Below are 14,187 nucleotides of genomic sequence, written 5' to 3'. Positions count from 1 at the left end.
AGATAACTTGTTACAAAATAAAGATTGGTTTCAGAGAAATCAAGTTAAGCTTCGTTTTTCTCCATCGGTACAGATGTTCCCAAGAGCTAAGGGGGCTGGAGGTTGGGGGCAGAATCAGCGCTTTGACCGGGTTAGCGGTGAGTGGGAGCTTTCTCGAACTAGGAATAACCATGTACGGCTGTGTCAGATGATAACTTAGAGATGGGTCCACTTACGGAGATGTTACATTGCGAGCCTCTCTCAATTCTTCCAAATTAGAACAGACATCGAATGATGGTCTTCCGCTTACGCCGCGATCTTCAAGGGTGAGTGTTGCGATATCCGTCACTGATCATCACTATTACCTCACCACCACAAACCTTCTCAGAGCGCAAACGGGATTTTGGCAGCTTCGCTCAACGGCACCAACACAACTGCGAGCGACGCTGCAACGCATATGAGATCCCGGCTTCTGCACGGAATTACATAACCAGCCTGCATCGCCTATCGCGGTCACTTCCGCCACACTCTACGGTCGATGTTGTCCGTGCAACGACGGTCACATCTTAATGCATGCCACCTCATCGGGTGACTTGATCCACTTGCCATCACGGCCCCTTGACCTCAGCGTGACCGGCCGTCGTAGCTAAGCGTGCACACGGTCTCCCCGGCACATGTGCGCCAGCCGCCGGTGAAAGTCGCACTGTGCAGCCCCGCTCGTCCCGAGCCGGCTCCGCCAGTGACCTTGGACGAAGGTGGGAGGCGGCTGTCACAGTCTGAGGCGGATGCAGTGGGCAGGCTTCGTGGACGATGTGATGACGCGATGGCGTTTAAGCATACGCATAACAAGGTGATCATAGCCAGACAACCATAAATAATTTTGGAATACAACTTTCTTCTAGGACAACGCGGCATGGACAGACAATGTGGCAAGGAAAAGCTGGCAAAGTACAGCGTCCTCCATTCGGCATCAGTGAACTAGAACATCTTTCGAGCTCGGTTGGGAGTGAAAAACTTCACTACAAACAGACCGTAAACAAGCAAAAAATTCAGTTCACAAAGGCTGAAACATTTGAGTTAGTGAAGGGTGCTCCTGTAAACAAAGACATACATTTTAACCTCGTGTGAACGTAATATCGTAAACATGACAATTTTTCACCTCTTAGGTCATTGCACTGAAACAGAAAACATCAACTAATAGTAATTATGCAATAGTGGGATGAGTGTCAAAAGCTGTGTAACGTCAATATTTTAACACTGCACTTTCCACTTCCCTTCCACAGGATTTTTTAACACAAAACACGTTCCAGAATCATAGCCTGTTCCTTCCCTTTTCAGCGTCAAAGATTCATCCAAACTGCTCCGCTGAACCAATTTACTTCCCGGCAGAGGACAGCCCTGTTCACACACCCATTGTTATTGAAGACCTTGACATTTCGGGCGCAGATTGAACGAAGCCGGTGATCCGTTCCTGATAACCGCATCTAGTTTCGAGTTCAGCGTCTTACGACATCTGACTGGTTGTCGAGTTTTACTGCTGTTGGGCATATACAGGTCACCCGTGCGATGGCTCCGCACCATCAAGGATGAGGGAAGCCGAGCGCTCCTGTCGTGTAAGCCCCATTGCATGCGTTAGTCAGTCTACGGTGCCTGTGAGCTGTGACATGTGCCGATACCATACTGTGCGCCTATGTGACATATGCAAACACAGCAGTGTGACATCGAGTAGAGACGTTTGATATTGCCTGATAAAAAACAGCGATGTACATTTCCAATGTGCTGCCTGACGGTAAAAAGTGGTGAATAAGTGGTGACGAATCTGTATAGATGGCAGCACTTGCCGTCGCAGCCAGCGAGATACAGGCCCGGAGCCGTGCTGTGGAGGGCACGCATATATTGATAGTACTAGATAGAAAAACAACTGTTGACCGGTTCGTGAAGTCCGCCGCCATCTTGGTAAACACACCGAGCCGGCTATGTGAGTTGCCTGGTAGGTTGGGGGGAGCAGGGGCGGATCCAGGATTTTGTCAGGGGGGGGCTACGCAACAATGTGGGGCCCCCTTGGGGTTTGGTGCCTCCCTCCAAAAACAACTCTCCTTGCATTTCGGTCATTAAGTTTTAAGGCAAGCTTTATGTAATATATATGTACAACACCACACACCACACACACACACCACACACACACACACACCCACACCACACACACCAACACACACACACACACCCCCCACAACCACACCCACCACACACACACACACACCACACACACACACACACACACCACACACACACACACACACACACACACACACACACCACACACACACACACACACACACCACACACACACACACACACACACACACACACCACACACCACCACACCACAACACACACACACACACACACACACACACAACACACACACACAACACACACACACACACCACACACACACACACCCCACAACACACACACACACCACACAACACACACACACACACACCACACACACACAACAAACACACACACACACACAACACACACACACACACACACACATATATATATATATATATATGGGAATATTTTGGCAGAATTCTTTCTTTGATACATGTTTGATTAAAAATAACTGCTGACTCAGCATTGACGAACTTTTTGATGCATCATTCTAGTTTCCGGGCCCTTGACTTTGCGTCATCGCTTAGATTAAAGATGGTTCGCACATTACTCATATATTAGTAATCACTATATATTACATAATTATTATTTACATTATATAATTATTGTTATATATTATATAATTATTATTATATATTATGTGTTGCACTTTTTACTTGTTATATAATTATTATTATATATTATATCTAGTAGACATATATGACCCCGGCCATTGCGCAGGACCCTCTAAACAAATGGGAATCATCCAAGACCATAAATAAATAATCCTGTGCGATCAAGAGTGCAGTGCTGCTCTCATGTAAAATTGCGTTCGGCAATCGTGCGTAAAAATTCATCGGCGCACATTCGACTGCCGCTCTAAGACGAAGAGACCGAGGTCATTAGGGATGGAACATAAGCGATCATGGGTGCCGCAGGAGGCCAACAGAGTGGCTCCCGTCAATAAGTATAGGGTCCTCAGAGCAAGCAAAAAGAGCCCAAGACCAACGTGGTGGGCCCCTAAACGATCGGTAGTGTCTCGGCAGGCTGACATGTAAGACGCCGGCCATTGCACAGGACCCTCTAAACAAATGGGAGTCATCCAAGACCATAAATAAATACTCCTGTGCGATCAAGAGTGCACGGGCAGTTTAACAACACGAACCTCGATAGGAGTGAAGAGTCCTCCGCAAATGAGACCAAAGGGGGAAAACCCTCGATCAAAATAGAAAGCCCCTGAGCATCGAGTGTGAGCATGCGAGCGTGAGCGTGAGAGTGTGAGCATCCCCGTGCCTTACCTTATAAGAGCCCTAGCAACAGCACAAGGCCCTCCAAGCAAGTAGAAAGAATCCGAGACTTATATTAACTGCCCCTACCCCCTGAACAACCGAGTGTGCCCTGGCATATGGGACCCCCGGAAAAAGGTGTAAAGAGCCTTTCGGGCGAATGGGAAGAATCCATGGAGGAAGCCTGATCGATCAACAGTGCTCAGGCATGGAGGCAGATATCGTCCCTACAGCATATTGGGCCCTATGAGAAAATGCAAAGAGATCAAGGGCGTCATGGAAGCTCCTTGGCGATCAGATTGACCCGGCGAGTGGACATATAGGGCCAGGGCAACCAACAGCGTACTGCATCTAGACAGCGTAATGGGCCACATAATTTCCCCCAATCAACACTTTCTCAATCAGCGAAGAATAAACTTTGCTTGTGAACTCTTTAGTCTTGCTAACAATGATTCTTGGTCGTCTGCAGGCCGAAAGACATCCAATTCTGTGGTGTTTTTTGGCTTTGTTGTAAGAAAACTGCGCCCGTCCGGCCGGTTACGGGCCCCTTCGGAGCCTTTAGGTCACCTCGGCATGGTTCATAGGGCATGGTCCCGTGCCTCCCCCCCCCCCGACCCTCTGCTTCGTCGCCGGCCCGAGCAGCTGAATAGATGAGGTCCCCCAACAACATAGGGCCATCCATTCAAATAAGAAATACTCACGACGCAATGTGTAGGGCTCTGACCGATCGAGTGCGCCAGAGCAGGTTAATATATAGGGCCCCGTCAAGAGCGTAGGGCCCTCCATTTGAATGGGAAGCACCAAAGACCCTGTGTAACTGGACCCAGAGTATTGGAAAATACCCCATATCCAGCACGCGCGGAAAGCTGGTCGAAACACAGACGGTTAAATTTGAAGTAATAGATGGTCAGTACCAAGAATTAGGTCAAGGCGTTCAAAACAATGACTAAAGCGCCATTTCTAGATGTACTTCACATGAAAAACGCTGCGACGCTGAACGCTGTGACGTCCCAAGATGATGCATGGTTACGTGTCTCGAACAAAGTTGACGATTGCGCGCAACAATTTAAATATATGAATAGTTGTCTCCTAGCGTTAAAATGTCTTCTTTACAGCTAGTGTTTCTTGTCCACTGCGGCATCTATCAAACTACGCACGCGATGCGATTACTTAATTCGACATTAGGTATACTTAACGTGTTTGCCTGTCATGTTTCTCCTCGCAACGATGTGCGCACCTTCTGTATACGTGCGCCACTGAGGTGTCCAATGACCCGGTCTGAAATCTTACGCTCCGATTATCCCACCTGAAATGTCCATGTACTTAATTTCCTGGAGATTTGATGTCTTGCCCCATTTTTTTCATTTCATTTTCAACCCTTTGGCGCATACATGAGGAACTTTTACCCTCAACGGAACCCTAGGATTTCCTAGAGCGGTCAACGAGAATGAAATTCGGATGAGGACTGCTAGTCATGCTGCTCTAAGGTCGTGCATATTGTTTGCGTGGGGTCCCGTATTTACTATTGCATACATACATATATATATATATATATATATATATATATATATATATATATATATAATACATATGTATATATATATATGTATATACAGGCACATTTATGCATATAATAAATATATTAAGTATTGGAACCCATGTTATGCTGCGCAGCCCTTAGAAAACGAGGGCTAAAAAGAGCAAAAAAAGGCTAAAAGCTAGTTGCCTAGCACTACTTTGGCTAAAAAGCTAGGGATGTAATGCACCTATTCTTTTTATCTTAAAATTTAATGGTATAACTTTTTTGGAGGGGACCCCAAACTCTAGGGGACACCACAGCGTTGCGTGCTCCCCCCCCCCCCCTTCACGACATGTGGACCCGCCCCTGTTTGCAGTTATTCCGCTGTGCAGTGGTAGCGTGGTATATTCCTGTTTTCACATTACGCTACCTATGAAAACGTGCTCCACATATGAATAATGCGTTTATTTCACCTTTCTACGGCTTCTTTTTGGGCGTGATGGGGAGTAACATCGAGTAGGCGCGATACAAGCGGCACCGGACACTCATTTTTACGGGTGTATATTGTCATGGAAAACGAGGAGCACTTCCCATCTAATTCAATTTCAAACACATTATGCTCACACGACTGAAGGCCAGAAGAAACGCGCAACGCTCTTAATATTTGAGATTCCATGACTGCTTGTTGTTTAGTCATGGGTATGCCGACGCAAACTGTGGTATAATCGGGGCACCATGGGTTTGAAGTGTATTGCTGTGGTTTAGGTCCCATCTAGCGGTACTACAAATTAGGTGTCGAGGAAGCAATCAACTTCATTGAGCGCTCTGTACCGGTATGACAGACATGTTGGGGTAGCGTTTCTAATTTTAGCAAAGAAATCTAACCAGTCAGTCTCCTAGGTTCCGATGTAACAAATTTTGTCAATATATCTGATGTAAAACTTTTATTTAAGCCTCATTTCGAAAGACGGATGAATGAAAACAAACACTAGAGCTAGGGGAGGTGCACGGCTATTACCTTTAACTATACGTTCAAGTTGTGCACTGAATTTGCGAGGAGCACCAGGCTATTGTCAGATTTGTGAGATGGTTCTTGGAAACAGTCAGGAAGCACTCAGTGTGATACCGAAGAATGATATGCTATCAAGTTTTCCTTGAATTTGCTCACTATACCGACCCTATCCATATTGTAAACAGAGTATTCCTGCAAAATGTTGCGTTCTTTGTCAGGTTTAGTGTTTTCGCGTGTAGTGGTAGAATGTGAACTATCATCCTGCTAGACTTTATTATCTATGCTATGTCTGGATTCATTTTTTCTTCCAGTTATTTGACCATGATCGCACATGCAACACGCCCATGACACTTGCGTGTTTCGGTTCATGGAACCAGCTCATGCCAGGGTTCTTTGCCGAAATCGATAGAAAAAGGACTGTCATAAAAACTTCATGGAACTTGTCATATATGCCTCAATCAAAGGCATAGGAGCGTTTCAAAAGGTGGGGGGCCGAACTCAGGGTGTACTTCAGCAACTTTTTTGGAATGCGAGCCCGATGACCGGCGGGAGGGGGTAGAGATGGAGGTTGTTATTGCTCTTTATTCAAATGTCATGGCTGCTATGCTAGATATTCATATAGAGCTGTTTCTCACTGGTGCACGATCTTGCCTATTCCACTCATTTATTATTTGGCAAATAAAGCTATCCAGCTTCCCGAGATGATCCGTCCATTTTAATATCGTCCCTCCTGGGGAAGCAAAATTGCACGAGCGGGTAGGCATTTTGGGTCATTGAGGAGGCATCTGCCTCCACAGTGTAAAAGACAAAATACGGCCCGGACATAGGCTGGTGAGAATTTTAAAAGTAGATGGATGGTTCATACTGCTTTTAAGAACCAAGCCACATAATAAGGCCCATGAGGCCCATGTCATATGTTCCCTATCTGGGCCATGCTCCTGTCCGCCGTCGGTGGTCACTGCCCTGGCCTGGATGTCTCCCGCATGATTGACTGCGAGCTGATCGTATGGCCACTTTGTTGCATACTTTTGGATCAGCGCTACTAGTACATGGTGTATGAAACATGTGTTGGACACCTGCAACAGTATTTTTTACGAATTATCTTCCCTTATACCACACCATCGCAGAAAAATAGCCTCTGGCAAGCTGTCTGCCTTAGGTATGGATTGGCCCAACGGACACTTCATTGTCCATCATGCAAGGTACGCAACTCGATCTGCTTTTGTGTGTAGGCAGGGGCGTAGCTAGAGCCTTGCCAAGGGGAACACATGGTTGACAAAAGCCCATCTTATGGTGGTCCCCCACAAAATCCCCGGATATAGCTTACTGGTTAGCAAGGGACACGGTTTTCTTCGTTTTATTGTTATTTTTACCTTGTAACGCGAACAGAAACCAGGAGCTACCGTGAGCTCAGTTCTGTTTGTATTTTGAGGTCAATAAACTGCAGAAATCAGCCGTTGAACGACTGCATGGAATAAATCACCGGCGCTCTTGATTTACAATGGTTTAGTTAACTCTTTCTAAGCCGATAGAATTCAGAAGCCTTGCCAGAATTTTTATTTGGGTTATTCAAGTATTGAGGACATCGCAAAGGTAGATTAAAGATCGATGTGCTTGATCCAAATTTGATGATTGCAGATCGAGCGATCAACAATGTGCATTTACATGGCCAAGCCATGTTTGTCTGGAAATGTTCACCATTCAGCTTAGAATCCATTAGTGATACAATTTCTGTGACATGCTTTTTTAACATGCCCGCTCGCAAAACTTCGCAACAAAAACCTCAGCACCAGGCGTTGCAGTCTCCATTACCTGCGGAGCGTTAGCCAAGTAGCTAACTTTTGACCGTGGTCCACCGTTGGACGAAAATGATGACGCTTCTGAAATTGTTACCTGTTAACACTGTAATTGACTATTAGTACAAGTTATGTGACGTAATTTTAAGCATGCGCACTCTAAAATCTTAGAAACACAAGCCTCGACCTAAGGCGTTGCAGTCTCCGCAGGCTGCGCAGCGTCGGCCTAGCAGCTGATACTAAGCTGTGGCCAACGGGTGGACGAAAATGACGACGCTCCCGAAAAAGCATTCTAAAATATTCTAATGTATAGCAAAAGTATTGAGCGCATATTTCACGTGTAATTTTTTGACTGATGAAAAGAACGGGCTGGCCCTCAAAGCACCGTGAAGTGGGGCTGGAACCTGGTGATTGAACCGGAAGAGTGAAGGTAGGATCTCTATTTGTCGTGTTTTTGCAAGTATTTATCTGTCCAGAAGACAGATTAACACGGCGCCCGCCGTCGGTGGCACTTGCAGTAGCCAAAACTTTTTGGTTTTACGGAAGCTGTAACCCAGACCATCCTTGTCCTTGCTCTCGAGGTTGCGGGCGGGTATGCTCAAGCCTTTCGATGTAATTTGCTTCACTAGCACATTCTGAAAAAAAAACGAACGTTCTCAGGCAAACATGGCATGAACTTGCTCGTTTTTCAGCTTATTTCGACCCATTCTATTAAACAATAATGAGACCCCGCTCTACTCAACAATAATGAGACTCCTTATTTCCTTCCGGGCAAGGGGCCTCTTGAGTAGAACATCAGGGGTGCTTTACCGTTTCCGGTCAGGGACTGAAGGGCCATTCCGTTCCATCGCAAAGTGTCTTCTGGCCATCATTCTGGCGACACGGGGTGGGATCGCCTGGTCGATCCGGAGGCCATTAGAAGGATATATCATACCTTATTGTTCCCATGCCTGAACCGGGAGGCCTTCTGACCCGCGCGGTTAGCCCCGGATCAGCACAGGAACCCTCATTGACGCAACAACATCCCTGATCACCGCACATAGTCCAATAATTGTCACATAGACTTCAGTTCCGTGTTTGTCTGTGTATTTCAGAGATATTGAGTTCTCCCTGACGGTAGATTGTAGATGAAATGGGGTTCCTAATTTGTATTAACATGGCTAATCCGTGTTCGTCTTAATATGCTCAAGATCCTGTCATAACTGATTACTGATAAGAAAACTACGTAATATGGTCTTGAACATGCGCGCTCCCAAGTCATAGCAACAACAGCCTCAACGCCCGGCGCTGGAGTCTCTAGCCCGTGCGGCGTCGGCCTTGCGGCTGTAACATTAAGCGATGGCCAATGAGCAAACGAAAAAGATGACGCATCTTATGTCTGTTGAACTAGGTAAATCGGCATGCATATTATATGTAGTGCAAAAGTAAGCCAAATGCAACCTTACTCTGAAAAGTGGAGGGTGGGGGAAGTTAACATTGCCAGTCCCCCACCTTGAAGAGTGGGGGTACATGTTCCCCTGGCCCCCCGTTCCTACACCCATGGTTTCAATGGACCAAAAGTAAAATGCACAGAATAGAGCAGAATACACAATATATGGTGTATGGTTCTGTACGCACAGGATGCACACAAAATGTCTTGTAATCTTTTTCCAGTGAAATTGCATGTGAGAAGAATAATGCACGGCACTCAGGCTTGTTTAATGAACACCAGGGGACACATGTCTACGGAGAGCGTACACTCACAATAAGGGAGGAAGTAGTCAGCATATATGCACCAATGGGCACACATGATGACATACTTCAACTTTTAGGTGCGCATTTCAGTAACGGTATAAGACGGCGTGGACCAAAGATGTAAGGATCGCTGCGTATCGGTAAACTTTGACAGAGGATAAACTCGCGAGCACCATCGTGAAATACTGATTGTTAGCGTGTGCGTGCGTGCGTGCGTGCGTGCGTGCGTGCGTGCGTGCGTGGCGTGCGTGCGTGCGTGTGTGTGTGTGTGTGTGTTGTGTGTGTGTGCGTGCGGTGTGTGGTGTGTGTGTGTGTGTGGTGTGTGGTGGTGTGTGGTGTGTGTGTGGTGCGTGCGTGGTGTGTGTGTGGTGTGTGTGGTGTGTGTGTGTGTGTGTGTGTGTGTGTGTGTGTGTGTGTGTGTGTGTGTGTGTGTGTGTGTGTTACGGTACTGTTCTAAACATTAACGGTTGCCACACGTGTAAGCGTTGCCTTTTTCTTTTAACGAGTTATTTTTTAAAATTAATTTCTGGGTTTGCTCTCATGCGATGAACAGAGGTAGTGTCACCGACTTCCCTTGTACGGCGAGCATATCTAAAAGACTGAAGCTCTCCTCGATTTCGCCCACTTTACAAACTAACTTCCTACGTATATGAAACTAAGCACAGCCACCTCTCAGCCCGGCGGGATGCCATGACTTGTTAATCAGTGCCTCCTTTTGGTATGATGGGACTTTAAGTAGCAGAAACGCCGCCATAGCTCAATCAGTTAGTGCGTGCTGCCCAGCCCACATGTGACGGTGTGGGTAGGTTTGTGTCCTCCTGTTATTCGCCCTCAGCGCTCTACATTCGCTATTTGCCCTATTTCCTTTTGGGATCTCATCCGGGGAGCAGAAGGTTATTTCGAAGCATCTTGAGCGTGAGCAATCCCAGTGTGGGCATTCCACGTATAGATCTTCCGGGAATTAAGCCTTCCGAACATAGTTTTTCTGACCCTTATCTTTCCCAGTTGGGGAGACAAACTCACCGTTGCTGCTTCGTCAACGGCGAAACTGTTTCCGTCGCTTTATGAGTTACTGGCTCGGGGGAGTGAATGGACAGCCGTAGAGGACAACAGCCATGTTTTGGCAACTTGGACGTATTTTTATGCGGTTGCCCTCCCCCCCCTCCCCCCTATTCATGGTTACTAGTTCACGACCCGACCGGTTTCACGTTTACGCACTGAAACTAGACTTTAACACAGTTTAACATTTACGCACACCACTACTCTGGATTTTTCCTGTTGACATTGATTTACATGACTATTAATGCATGGTCCAATTCAATGAGGACTCACATGTCACATCCTGGGTGGCCACTTCAAAAGGACCAGGCCTGGAAGCCCCCCCCCCCTCCCCCCCCCCGCTCTGAAAGGAGATCGCATGTTGTTCAGGAAATCCTCTGGAAACGCCTTTCCTCAACTTATATCTCCTGGCGCCGTCCCTGACAGACCCAGTAAATTAATGTGGGGAATGCACATCAGTGAAAAGTCTCCACCAATCTGTTGATGCACCAGCTAATGGTTCTAAATAGTATCATGTGCAGCATCTTGACCACAAATGGTTATTCATTGAAACATATCCTATGATGTGTAATATAGCGTGCTTTGTAATATTTTACACCTTTGACCTAGATCGCAGCGATAAGTGATCAGAAACAGGCTATTGAACCGATAGGAAGCATAAATTATTGATACCCACACTTTCCCCTTTCTTGCAAGGTTTACTCCTTTGGCCGCTGTAGGCTAATTGTGGTGAAAACGTGACAGTGATCACTTAGAATAAACAGCAATTGCAACAAGAGGTTCTATTTGCATAAAATTATGACCAAACAGCGAGCACGCCCCCGGTCAGACACAGAACAAGTTCCACGCCGGCTAAGGGCAACGCTGCGAAGCTTTCACGGCAGCTCCGCGCGTGTCCAACGCCCCACTCTACGGTACTCGTCTCGTACTTAACGATCACTTGCAAATCGAGCGCGGCTTCGCCGACCAACAGCATCCGACACCATCTCTGCACCGACGTGGGAAATGAATCCGTTGCCACGCGACCCACCGACCGCATGCTTGTAGTGTTAGCATTGGCGTCGACTGTATGCACGCGGCCGACACTGGGTGGAGCAACGCCGCCTACCAATAAGGGCGATTATTCGTACCCTGGCGGCCCCTCCAAGAACTATTTTGGAAGCCTGGTTCTTGGACATTCTGTACCTTGGACATTCTGTACCTCGGGCATTCTGTACATTGGACATTATGAAACGGGCCCTTTCCACTCTGCGCCATTTTGGAAGTTGATTCTCATCTTGGACATTGCGTATCTTGGACATTATGAACATTGGACATTCTGTACCTTGGACATTCTGTACTTGGACATTCTGCACCTTTGGACATGCTGTACCTTGAACAATATGAACGCCTCCCAGCCGGAACGCCTCGCACTGAAATATTCGGGGCCCTCTACATCGCGCCGTGAGTATTGCATCTTTAAACGGCAGGCCCTACGCTCTTGCCGTTGCCCATCTGTTAATCTGCTTGGGCCCACTCAAATATCCGGGGGCCCTCCACATTGCGTCTTGGGTAGTTCCCATCTCAATGAATGGCACTTCGCACTTGTCGGGACCCATGTGTTTGCCTGCTTCGGCCACACTGAATTGTCCGCGGGCCCCGCATTTTGTGTCTTGGCATTTGAATTTAGAGCCATACGCTCCTGTCCGGGCCATCTGATAATCTGGTCGGGTATACTGTATCTTTCGGGGGCCCTCCGCACTCCGCACCGCACCGCACTTTTGGGTGCTTCTTATTTCAATGGAGGGCCCTACGCTTTTGTCGGGCCCTTTCTGATAAACTGGTCGGCACATTCCACCATTCTGGGGCAATTTACATAGGGTCTTCGGCGCCACTTGACGGGAGCCACTTTGTTGGCCTCCTGCGGCACCCGTGATTGTTCGTGTTTCGTCCCTATTGGCCTTAGTGCCTTCGTCTTAGAGCAGCAGTCGAATATTCGCCGGTGAATTTTTACGCGCAATTGCGGAACGTAATTTTGCATGTCACCGGCGTCGTGTCATTTCCATTGGCTTTTGAGTGTGTGACACTGATTATACTCGTGCCTCACGTTCTTAACATATTTTGAATGCTAGAATATGTTGTACTACTTTACAACAAGGACAAATTTTGTGTTAGTCATCAGCAATCAGCTGATTACATCGCACAGCTGGCTAGCCGAAAATACCTAAGCTTGAAGTCAAGTCCATGCCTGACTTGAATGGTTGTTAGCAGCCAACTCAAGTTTATTTTGCCTGTAGTTCCGAAACACTTAGCCTTGAAATCACAGCATTTAAAATGCCCTGTAGAAGATAATTATGTGCATATGTGCATTATGTGCATTATGCATTATGTGTATGCATTGCTTTATAAAGCTGGGCACAGTAATATGGATTTCAGTATTTATTAGATAAGTGAAAAGTAAAAACATACATCTCTACACACACACACACACACACACACAAACAAACACAACACCCACAACACACACACACAACACACCACACACACACACACACACACACACCACACCACACACACACACACACCACACACACACACACACACACAACACACACCAACACACACACACCACACACCACACACACACACAACACACACACACACCACACACACCACACAACACACACACACACACACACACACACACACACACACACACACCACCACACACACACACACACACACACACACACACACAACACACACACACACACACAGAAAAAACACACACACACACACCACACACACACCACACCACAACACACACACACACACACACACACACACACACACACACACCACACACACACACACACACACACACACACACACACACACACCACACACACACACACTACACACACACACACACCACACACACCACACACCACACACCACACACACACACATCACACACACCCACACACACACACACCAGCCACACACACACACACGACACACACACACACACACACACACACACACGTATATATTTATATATATATATATATATATATATATATATATATATATATATATGCATACGCATATACATACACATGTACCTATATGTAATATGTATATTATATATATATATATATATATATATATATATATATATATATTATGTATTATATACGGCTTGTCTTAAAGCGTAACGTCCGAAATCAAAGGATATTTTTTGGAAGGGGGCCCCAAACTCCAGGGGGCCCCACAATGTTGCATCGCCCTTCGTGACGAAATCCTGGAGCCGCCCCTGTTTGCTGATCTCTTTTGTATATGTCAACAAGAGTGATAAAAGAGAACCGTCATTGCAGAGAAAAATCGGGTCCTCCGAGTACTGACGACTCCCTGGAATCAGAAACTGATCCAGATAGCATGAATACCGTATTTAGTTTGAGCTATCCACACACATCGCTACCTTTCACCACCTAGCGAGGTTAGCATTATGCGCATTACACAGCCCACTCTCATATTCATTGTCGCGACAATCCTGCCATATCACAGTTAACAGTTGTGGGTTATCTTGATTGTACGCATGGTTGGAACTAAAACCTTGCGGACAGAATGTTGCATTGGGCATTTCATATTTCAAATATCTAT

General features: G+C 46.5%; 1 protein-coding gene across 1 annotated transcript in view; it reads right to left on the bottom strand.

Annotated features, from left to right (window-relative positions):
- LOC119111226 (putative sodium/potassium/calcium exchanger CG1090) overlaps nucleotides 1-1,222 on the bottom strand; it is a gene marked incomplete in the record, with an annotated part of 29,747 nt that extends 28,525 nt beyond the window's left edge. The window contains 2 exon segments of the mRNA XM_037235044.1: nucleotides 216-723; nucleotides 1,139-1,222.
- Nucleotides 1,223-14,187: the final 12,965 nt, after the last annotated feature.

This window comes from Pollicipes pollicipes, unplaced genomic scaffold (genome assembly GCF_011947565.3).
Source record: "Pollicipes pollicipes isolate AB1234 unplaced genomic scaffold, Ppol_2.1 Scaffold_7261;HRSCAF=8764_pilon_pilon_pilon, whole genome shotgun sequence".
In the NCBI taxonomy this organism is placed as follows: Eukaryota; Metazoa; Arthropoda; class Thecostraca; order Pollicipedomorpha; family Pollicipedidae; genus Pollicipes; species Pollicipes pollicipes.
Note: the sequence above shows the minus strand (reverse complement) of the source record. Positions and strands in the feature narration are given on the sequence as shown.